The sequence below is a fragment of the Drosophila ananassae genome (genome assembly GCF_017639315.1).
Source record: "Drosophila ananassae strain 14024-0371.13 chromosome 4 unlocalized genomic scaffold, ASM1763931v2 tig00000242, whole genome shotgun sequence".
NCBI lineage: Eukaryota > Metazoa > Arthropoda > Insecta > Diptera > Drosophilidae > Drosophila > Drosophila ananassae.
The window spans coordinates 27,943-38,232 of NW_025319048.1; positions in this window are offsets into that span (position 1 = coordinate 27,943).

The following is a 10,290-nucleotide window of genomic DNA, read 5'->3' on the forward strand; positions in this document are numbered from 1 at the left end:
TTTTTCTTGTTTGCAAAATAAAGCTCGGGAAGACGTGAACAAAAAAGATTATGACGGGAAAAGAGCAGAAAAAGAAGCCTTAAATTCTAACGTTCAGGAGAGTACAGAGAGTTATTACTGGCCAAAAAATGGTGTGCAATACAGTGAATATATAGAAGTATGTCATCGAAACCCTTTAACTTTTGGTAATCTTTTTAATAAGGTAGACTTTAATTCCAGAGGAAAACCTGGATACATAGACTTTGATGTCAGGGAGAAAGACACTGGATACGTAGATGGGTCATGGTCCTCGAAGGTTGATGGTGGTCTGGAATGTAGAGTTCTCAAAGCAGGACAGAGCGAACCCATACATGGAGCTACATTCAAAGCAGTGAGAAAAATGGGCAGATTGTGTGTGGAGTTAGCAAGTGTGAAAATGCTTGGTATCGAAATGACTCCTTGGCCGCAAGGGGTTGATATGGGGTGCACGGAATTGCCACCTGACCCACTTGCTCCTATGTGTGAAAAATCTGTGATGATATTCAAAAATAAAGATGGTACAGGAGAGGAAAAAGTTCCTATTGGTAATAATGATGACTATAAAACTATTATCAGATCTAAAGAAAAAAGACTCAACGGACAAGGGGGGAAAATTTTTGTAGGTTATGATAATGCTGGCTGTTTTAGCTCGTATGTTTCTGAAGCTTGTTATAACCAGGCAGGGAGTAAATCATTAGCTCCTATTCCCGTAACTTCTATGATAGTGCAATGCATTAAGGAATCGTTAGATAATTTAGTTGCAGGTAAAGGTGCACCAAATGGTGAGAGTTTTATATCTGTAGCACAGAAAAGGCTGAAAAACACTGTAACTGCTGTTTTAGTTTTAGCTTTAATACTGTTCTCTATAAAAGCCATGTCTGGTGGAGTTCAGAGGCCTCAAGAAATGTATATGTTGATCATAAAATTCGCTTTAGTGATTTACTTCACAACAGGCAGTACCATGTCTCATTATTATGGAGAATTAACTCGTCTCTCAAATGGTTTGTCAGAGATAGTGCTAAAAGCATCATCTGAAAGTAAAGGCATATGTAATTATAAAGCAGGTACAGATTATGAATATACTCGTGCAGGAAAGAGGGTATCTTACAGTTATCTTGCACCTTGGGATAGGCTTGATTGTAGAATTTTATTTTATTTAGGTGCCCCTTTAGATGGAATTGGTGGCAAAATTGGTACTGGAGGTGTTGCAACGTTAGCAGTCTTGCTTGGTGCTGCTCCTGTCTTATTAGTTGCAGGTTCGGTAATCGGTATTATTTTTGCTGGTGGACAAATTTTAGTAGCTCTTGTCTGTATATTTATGGCCGTTCTGATGATGATGGTTATTTTGTGGCTGTGCTATGTATTTATTTTATCTCTAGTTGCTTTAAGTGTAATCATCATTTTATCACCTTTGTTCATTCCTATGGTTTTATTCCAACACACCAAAGGATATTTTGAAGGCTGGGTGAAAGAGTTGATTACCTATAGCTTATACCCGGTTATCCTTTTTGCGTTTTTGTCCTTTATGTTCATAGCATGTGATAAAATCTATTTTAAAAATTTAAATTTTGAACTGGACGAGTCATATAAAAATGAACAACCGGACAAGTCATATGAAAAGAAACAAGCAGAAATCTCATATAGTAAGAAAAAACAGTGGTTTAAATTGAAAGATGGGGAATGTGATAAAAATGAAACTACTCTTGCATGTATGATGCAAAATTATAGCTTTAAAAAGAGCAGCATACTTGGTCTATTCGACTTTACATACATGGAGTTTGGCAGCTCTCTCATCGGAGAATTATTAAAATTGTGTTTAGTATTATTCCTCTTTTACCACTTTTTAAACATTCTTCCTGGCATGGCTGCTGAACTTGCTGGTAACCATAGAGCAGCACTTGGCTCAGGTCAGACACCTGGACAAATAGTGGGCAAAGCTTTATCTGCTGCCAAAGCTGCTGCTGGGGGTGTTGCTGGAGTTGCTGGTGCTGCTGCTAAGAAGTTGAGTGGTGGAGACAAGAGTAAATCTCGAGGTTCTGGTTCTAGTAGCTCCGAGAGTGTTAACAAAAGCACTGAATGAGTTGGATTTATGCTAAAATTTTTGCTGATAATACCGTTTTTTTTTCTGTCAGGCTGCGGGGAACATCACTGTATTAAGCCAGAAAATTTATCAGGTTTGCGTGAAAAACTAGATATAGTGTCAACAGAGCAGAAATGGGTTGATTCTGGTGTTAATATCTCAGATAGAATAAGAGTAACAGAGATTGATATAGTGCCTAGTAAGGTTAATTTTTGTCCTAAGCAGTATGCAGATTTTGCAATTGGGCCTGGGAGAAATGACGTTGCATTACCATTTGCACTTAAAAAAGGCGATACGATAAGCTTTAGTGTGATTGGAAGTAAAGTGTGTAAAGATAAAGAGAGTGAGACAAAAATCAGGTATTTGAAAATCGACGAAAAGTGTAGCGAGCAAGAAACGGAACATTTTGCACATGTTTTAAATCAAGAGAAATGCCAAGGTGGCAAGGATGGGATATGTCCTAATAAATATATAATAGGCGATGCGCAATGGTTGAGTGGAAGAGAGTACTGGTTTTCGAAGTTAGATCAAGATGAAAGAAAAAAGGAAATTGAAAATATTATTAACTCTATAAAACAAGGAGAGAATATAGATTGCAGCAAGCTTTCAGAGAGCAGTGCAAGTAAGATAGATACGCACATTTTAAATTCACTCTGTAGACGTATATGTAAATTTTCTTCTGGTCGTAGAGGCGAGGATTGCGTGTATATTGAATATAATAATATAGAAATTGAGCTATTCAATGCTTTAAATTCTAGTGGTGAATCTGTTGTTGCTGAAATTATTAGTAACGTATTAAAGGGAAAACAGGTAAAAACTGACATTACATTTCTAAAAGTTGGTATGGATAATGAAACTCTTGAACACATTCCAGGTGGTGGTTTATGTACTAGTTGTGATCATAAGATGGAGAATGACCATCAAATACCAAGTTTAACTTTTAGTCTATGTAGCAGAAATGACAAGAGCTGCTACAATACAAATGACAAAGGCGGGTTCAACATAAGAGTAACGAAGAACCATAGTCTGGAAAATAGCTTGTATATAAGTGTTTCCGATAAATTCCCTGAGCATAAGCCTGGTGAAAATCAAGCGGATATATCTGTAGATATCAGCAAAGTTCATGACATGGAAAACTTGAAAGGAAAATTAAAAGACAAAACAGGCACCATATATTACGGAATAAGAGACCATGGCTGCGATTACAAAAATGAAGGTCAGTTTAGCATTAACCTAACAACTCAAGAGCCACCTACAAAAACTTTTAGTGCAATATATAATTTCTTTGATGAAAAAGTGAAAACTGCATTTTTCGGCTCTAATTATAAAGACCCTAACGCAATTCACTCTGATACTAGTCCTGTAAAGTCTCTTTACGAAAGTTTTATAAAATCAAGCAGAACAAATACCATTAGATCTACTATAATATCACTATTAGTACTATATATAATCTTATATACTCTTTATTACTTTTTTGGATTAACTCATATTTCTATATATGAGTTTTTAATTATATGCGTAAAGATAGGAATCATCGCTCAGCTATTGCAGGATAATAGCTGGGACTTTTTTTATAACAACGCATTCTCTATATTTATTAACACTCCAAAACAACTAATAGAAATAGCAAATTTTAGAGGCACTACTTCAAATGTTTTTGAGTTTCTTGATTTGCCGCTCAATAGGTTCTTGTCATCGCATTCAGTATTGTTAATAGTATCTCTTATATTTTCTGGCCCTTTGGGCATTGTATCTTTTTGCTTGGTGATTTGGGGTTTAATCACAGTGAGCTTATCTATTTTTAATGCCTTATTTTCTTTTATTACATCTATAGCAATAGTTGCGTTATTACTTTCTTTAGCACCTATTTTTATTATTTGTCTTTTATTTGCGTATACTAGGCAGATGTTTCAAAACTGGGTTAAAAATTTAGCAAGATTTGCAATTCATCCAGTGGTCCTTTTAATTTTTATATCACTGATAAGTCAGGTTATGGATTATATTGTGTATTCAGTATTTGATTTTGAGGTCTGCTCTACATGTATACTTAATATTAACCTAAAGATTTTTAACCCTTGTATTTTTTATGGTTATGCTTCCAAATATACACCTAATATTACCGCTATGATGGCTTTTGTTATTTTGGGACACGCTATGAAAGCTTTAGTTGAAGCTTCTTCGGCAATATCTGACTCGTTGTTTGGTGCTTATGTAGCAAGCGAACCTGGAAGACAGTATCAACAAAGCTTAATGGGAACAGTAGGGTTAGATGAACAAAGCGTTCAAAGAAGAGAAAGAGGAGATGCCTCTCAACAGTCAGGTACGTCAAGACCTCAAATACCACAAGGGACTCAAAGGTCAACGCCTCAGATACCACAACCAGGAAGACAGCAATGATAAGTAAAAGATCACTATTATTGATACTGTGTCTTGCAATCACTGGTTGTAATATGGATTGTGTCGAGCCTGGGTTGCAGAGCAAAAACACCAGCGTTAATGTGGATGTTCCAGTTCGTAAAGCCGATAAAATTCATTGGGTTGATTCTGGTCAGGTAATTAGTCAGGGTGAGAAAATCAAATTCACCCTCGATGGATCAGTAAATTTTTGCCCTTTTAAAGAAGACAAAAATCCAAGGAAAGTACTTGTGCCAGCTAGCTTTTGTGCTGATGGCTCAGAACCAAATTATAGTAAGGCTGCGGATATTAATAGTGTACCTAACAATTATGGTGTTAATGAAAGTAAAAACGAACTATGTGGTGGCAAAGGATTTGGCAGCAATAGACGTTATGTGGACACTGGAATTAAAGTAAATCCTGGTGACAAGTTAAGCTTCAGCTTAGTTCCCAGAAAAATAACAATTGATTACGACAATCCAGAAGGGAAAGGCATCAATTTTGATGACAATTGTTATAAAGCTGTAGAAAATGATCGTAAGGAAACTGTATATAAGAAAGCTACAGTGAGTGAAGTACATCAGGGGGGAGAGTTTTTTTGTGATGGTAAAGATGGTACAAAAAATAAAATACAATTTTTACCTCTTGATAAAACAAAAGCAAAGGAAAGCAAAGTGCTAGTTGGCAATGGGTATACCCCATATGATAATAAGGTGCATTTTAATAAAGGTTATATTCAAGACAACGAACCATGGGTATATGGTTCACTACTTGATTTACGCCGCGCTAAAATAGGATTGAACGAGTTATGTGATGGAAAAAACTGTAGTCTTGATGAGAGAAAAAAGTACTCCTCCTATGAGCTTAACTGTTACCATCAAAATATATGCTATACTGAGAAGGGTATATGGAACTATGGTTTAGGTCAAGCAGGAGAACGGAACTGTGTCTCCTCTATAAGGTATAAGAAGTACGATAAAGGAAATAAATGTGATATGTATTCTTATCTAGAAAAAATGGAAGGGAATGTTAAAGCAGGTAGTTTTACTGAAGATGATAAATCTTGGGCTGAGGCTCTTGTTGCAAAAATTGGTGATCCTGATGATAAAAATACCGCTAAAGGTATTCAATGTCTTCCAAAGAAAGAGGGTGCAAAAGGGGATAATATGTGTTCGCAAATTGGCGATAACAATAAATTCGAGGATTTTTCTCTGGAATTGAACAATGATTATCCAGTAAATGACGAGGTAACGCCCGGTAGTAGTGTGATGCTCGCTATCGCAGATTATGGTCATTATTACTATAATAGAGGAGGGTACCATGTTAAAGTGACTAGATCATGTGAATATATTAATGGCGAAAAATTATATGTATATTTAGGTGATGAGCCACCTAAAGATTTGCATGGTGTGGGAACTAATGATTTTAAAGTGGTAGGAGTGAGAGAAAGAGTAAACGGAAAAGATGAGTACACCATATTAGATGTAATAAGCGGAGAACACTTTCAGAACGAAGAATCTAAGAAGATATATTTCGGCATCAATGTAAGCAACGTAGAGAGAGATGACATTACAGATAAAAATGGCAAATATTATGAAAATAATAAGTACACAGTAACTTTATTTGTTAAAAGAAAAATTAATGATTTTATTTCATCGAATGTAAACGGGGTATTTAAACTTATAAAAGAAGAAGTAATTGGGGACAGCGTTAAAGATTCATACAAAGGATATGCAAGAGGTCTTCTTCAAGGGGTAAGAGCTTTGCTTACTCTATACGTTATATTTACTGTCGTTGGCTATATGCTTGGAACAATACAGCTAAGTAAATTTGATTTCATTGTAAGAATGTTCAAGATAGCATTTATAGCTTTTGCCTTTAGCGATAGAAGCTGGGAACTTTTTGGTACAACTTTATCCAGACTTTTTATAGATGGTAGCACTTATTTAGTTGATAGTTTTTCTGGCTATGTAGGAGAAGGGGAGAGAAAATTTGCATTCTTAGACTTGACAGCAGGAGTATTATTCACAGCAGAAACTTGGTTAAAGTTTTTATCATTGATGCTCTCTGGTCCTTTTGGCTTTATTGCATTTTGGGTAATATTCTGCGCTACTTATGCGTTTTTAAAATGCATTATTAGCGCTACGTTTAAATATGTAATATCTACTGTTCTAGTGGCGTTTTTACTGTCATTAACACCTTTATTTATCGTATTTATTCTATTTCAAAAGACTAAACCCTTGTTTGATAATTGGATAAAAACGTTGGCTCATGTTTCATTAGAACCAGTCATTTTATTTTCATTTTTATCTCTTTTAAATCAGTTGATGTATTCAGTTTTATATAACCTCACAAATTTTTCTGCATGCTATCAATGTTTAATTAGCGTAAATTTCTTATCGTATGATCTGTGCTTGATGAAATCAATACTGCCTCTTGGATACAGTCCTGGCACTAGCGTTGATGTTGCACTCAGTACCGGAGAAAGGGCTGGTGGACACTTTGCAGCATTACCTATAGACCTAATCCAGGCGTTTATATACCTCATTATTGCCGGTGCAATGGAAGCTTTTGTTTCTATATCGGAAACTATGGTACAAACACTATTTAGCTCTGGTTATGGAGTTACTGGCAGTGTTGGTACAGTTGCTAAGAGCGCATCGCAAGCTATGCTGTCAACCGTTGGCCTTGATGATAAGACCCAAAGTATGATACAGAGTATCAAGCAGAAAATGAGTAAAGATCGGGGAAAAATTGAGGCTAAATTACCTAACACACCAAAGCAACCAGACAAAAAAGAAGATTCTAAAGGAAGTTCTGATAAAACAACGAGTGATAGACCTAAAACATTAAAACAATCAGATCAGCAAAAAAATTCTGATGAAACAATAAGAAGTGATCCTAGTGCTAAAGCTAAAAACAAGGAAGAAAATGGAGAGGAGTAAGATATGAATGATGTTATGGAGTAACTAATTAAAAAGATATTTTAAGTAAAGTTTTAGAAATTTATTCTGTATTTGGAAAAAGTTTAGATATGCAATCACGTTTAGGCAAATGTTGGTTTAGGGTATTACTTCTTGCAGCTTATGTGCTGATCACAGGTTGTAGTAAGAACGATATGCCTTTTCCAAGGTGCATATCTGCTGACTATTTTGGTCCTGAACCTATTGCAGTAAGCGCTCATTTTTCAAGCGATCATGATGCTTTTATTCCAGAAGGTGAAGATGAAAGCGTTATTGATCCTGACACTGGTGAAATTAATTCTGGTTTTCACCATAACCAAGTGGTGAAGTGGAAAGATACTGGATTAGAAACCAATGGAGATAGCTTAATAGTGCGAGTAAATGGTGCATGGACATCTTGGAGTAATAATAACAAGAAGGAATCTAAAAAAGGCAGTTATACCTTACAAAGCTTGGAGCAGTTAAAATATGCAACTAAATTTGAAGGTAAACAAAGTGATAATAGTTTACCTAATTTTCACTTAGTTTGTAATGATTATAAACCTAGCATACAAAAATTTTCAAGTAAGTCTGATACAAGTTGCACTGTAAATTGCAAGTGCATTAATGAAGATGATAGCGCAAATACAGTATCACGTGGTGCTCCATGTTGGTTTACCAATGGTCATGGTGCTTATCTTTTGTTTCAAACGGGGAAAGATGATCCTAACGAAAATCTAAAGTTAATGCGCGATCCTCAATATCCTACTGTACATCTAGGTTACAACTCCGTGGCAGAAAATGGGAGCGGTCTTTTTACTTTAGACAGAGATAGCACTAAATTAAAAGACAGAAATTGTAATGAGTTGAAGTTAAAAAAGGGATGGAAAATATATGTAAAAATATTAGATAGATATTACTTAGATAATGTAGGTGGCTACTCTTTTGAGTTCTTAAGTGGAGTGCAGCAGCCAAGTAGTTTTGGGTTTTTTGATTACATTTATAACTATCTAAAATGTGTATTATTGATTAACGAAAATTGCAAAGAACATTTTAATAGCAATGATCCTGCAGTTGCACAAGCTATGTTCGAAAATATAGCTGAAAAAAGTACGAGCTTTCACAATTTTGTTCTTTCCTTGCTTGTTCTATTTGTAATGATTTCATCGCTTCTTTATCTTTTTGGCATGATACAAGAAACTAAGCATGATATGCTCATCAGAATGATGAAAATCACTCTAGTAATAGTGCTTATATCTCCTGGAAGTTTTAGATTTTTCTATGATCATTTTCTTGTTTTATTCGTTAAAGGTCTTGAACAATTGATAAGTGTAATTACTAACTTTGCTCCCAACATGAACACCGGAAGTATTGCTCAAGAAGATGAAGCTAAGTTGTTTAGCTTCATGGAGGACATGTTCAATAAATTTTTTGCTTATTCTGTTTGGAAAAAGTTTGCAGCGTTTTTACATTACCAAATGTGGGCAAGCCTTCTTATGATACCGGCAATTTTCATAGGGATTGTGCTATACTTCTTGTTGTGCTTGTATGCTTACATAATATTTCTCTCTGGCTTTATGGGTATAGCTTTTCTTATAGCTATCATGCCACTGTTCCTGATCTCTATTTTATTTTCACCGCTGAAAAGTCTATTTGAAGGTTGGATAAAATTCTGTATAAGCTTTTGTTTACAGTCGATTATGATATTTACCCTGCTGTCATTGCTGGCTGCTATTATAATGAACACCTTTTATAGACAACTAGGTTTTACTGTATGCTACAATAAATGGTTCGAGGTAAAGTTATGTGCTCCAAAATGGGTGTTTGGCGGTTTTTGTATCGTTGATAAGCAGTACTTTGGTTGGACCCCAGGGCAAATTTTTGTACCTTACACTCTTGGAGAAGCTTCTTCTCTTAACATAGATAAAAGTATAGAAGGTATAGAAAAGATAAGCAGAGAAGGTGGTACAATAAAATTTACTGGAGGCGCTGGATATATCCCGCTTCCACCGGATTACCCTAAAGATAAAAATGGTGAACATATAAAAGGGTTTCGTTATATAGATTATCCTTTCTTTAATCCAATGCCTGGAACTAAAGATAATCCAGCAGACCACTATATTGCAGAAAGTGATATGGTAGTTAGTAATGGCTGTAGTGAAAAAGATCTAGTGCGCTTAACAAATAGTTTATCTCATGCATCAGAGAGGGCTGACATTATATTACTGATCAACAATATAGAGAAAAGGATAGGTGATGTTAGTGAAATAATAAAACGCTACTGTCAAGATATAAATAAATGCAATAGTTATAGGGAAATAATTAATGAAATAAGATCTTTAGTGCGGAGTGCGATAGAAAAACAAGGTTGTAGAATACTGAAACTTCATGATTTATATAAGGATCCCAACAGTGAATACTGTCAGAAATGTAAAGATTGTGAGGATTGCAAAAATTATCAAGAAAATAGCGATTACCAAAGGGTGCAAGACATACAGAGAGGTTATTTAATCAATGCAGGGGAAATCTTTGTGTTATTCTTGCTTTCATTTTTAATGTTCTCCTTACGCGAGTTCGTACAACAAATGGGCTCAAGTATAGCTGGTGGTGGATTCAGCGTTTACAATATATCTAGAATGTATGAAGCATCGCCTTTGGTTGGCATAATGGAAGGATTAAAACAGCATTATTGGCAAGACGCAATTGGTGGAAAACTAGAATCTTTAGGTAATTGGGCTACTCATTTACCGGATAGATTAGCCGGAGGTACAGCTAATCTACTGGGTAGGATACCAAGAGTTGGAGGAGTGCTGAAATACGCTATTGATGTGCCACGTAAGTTTGTAGGTGCTACTA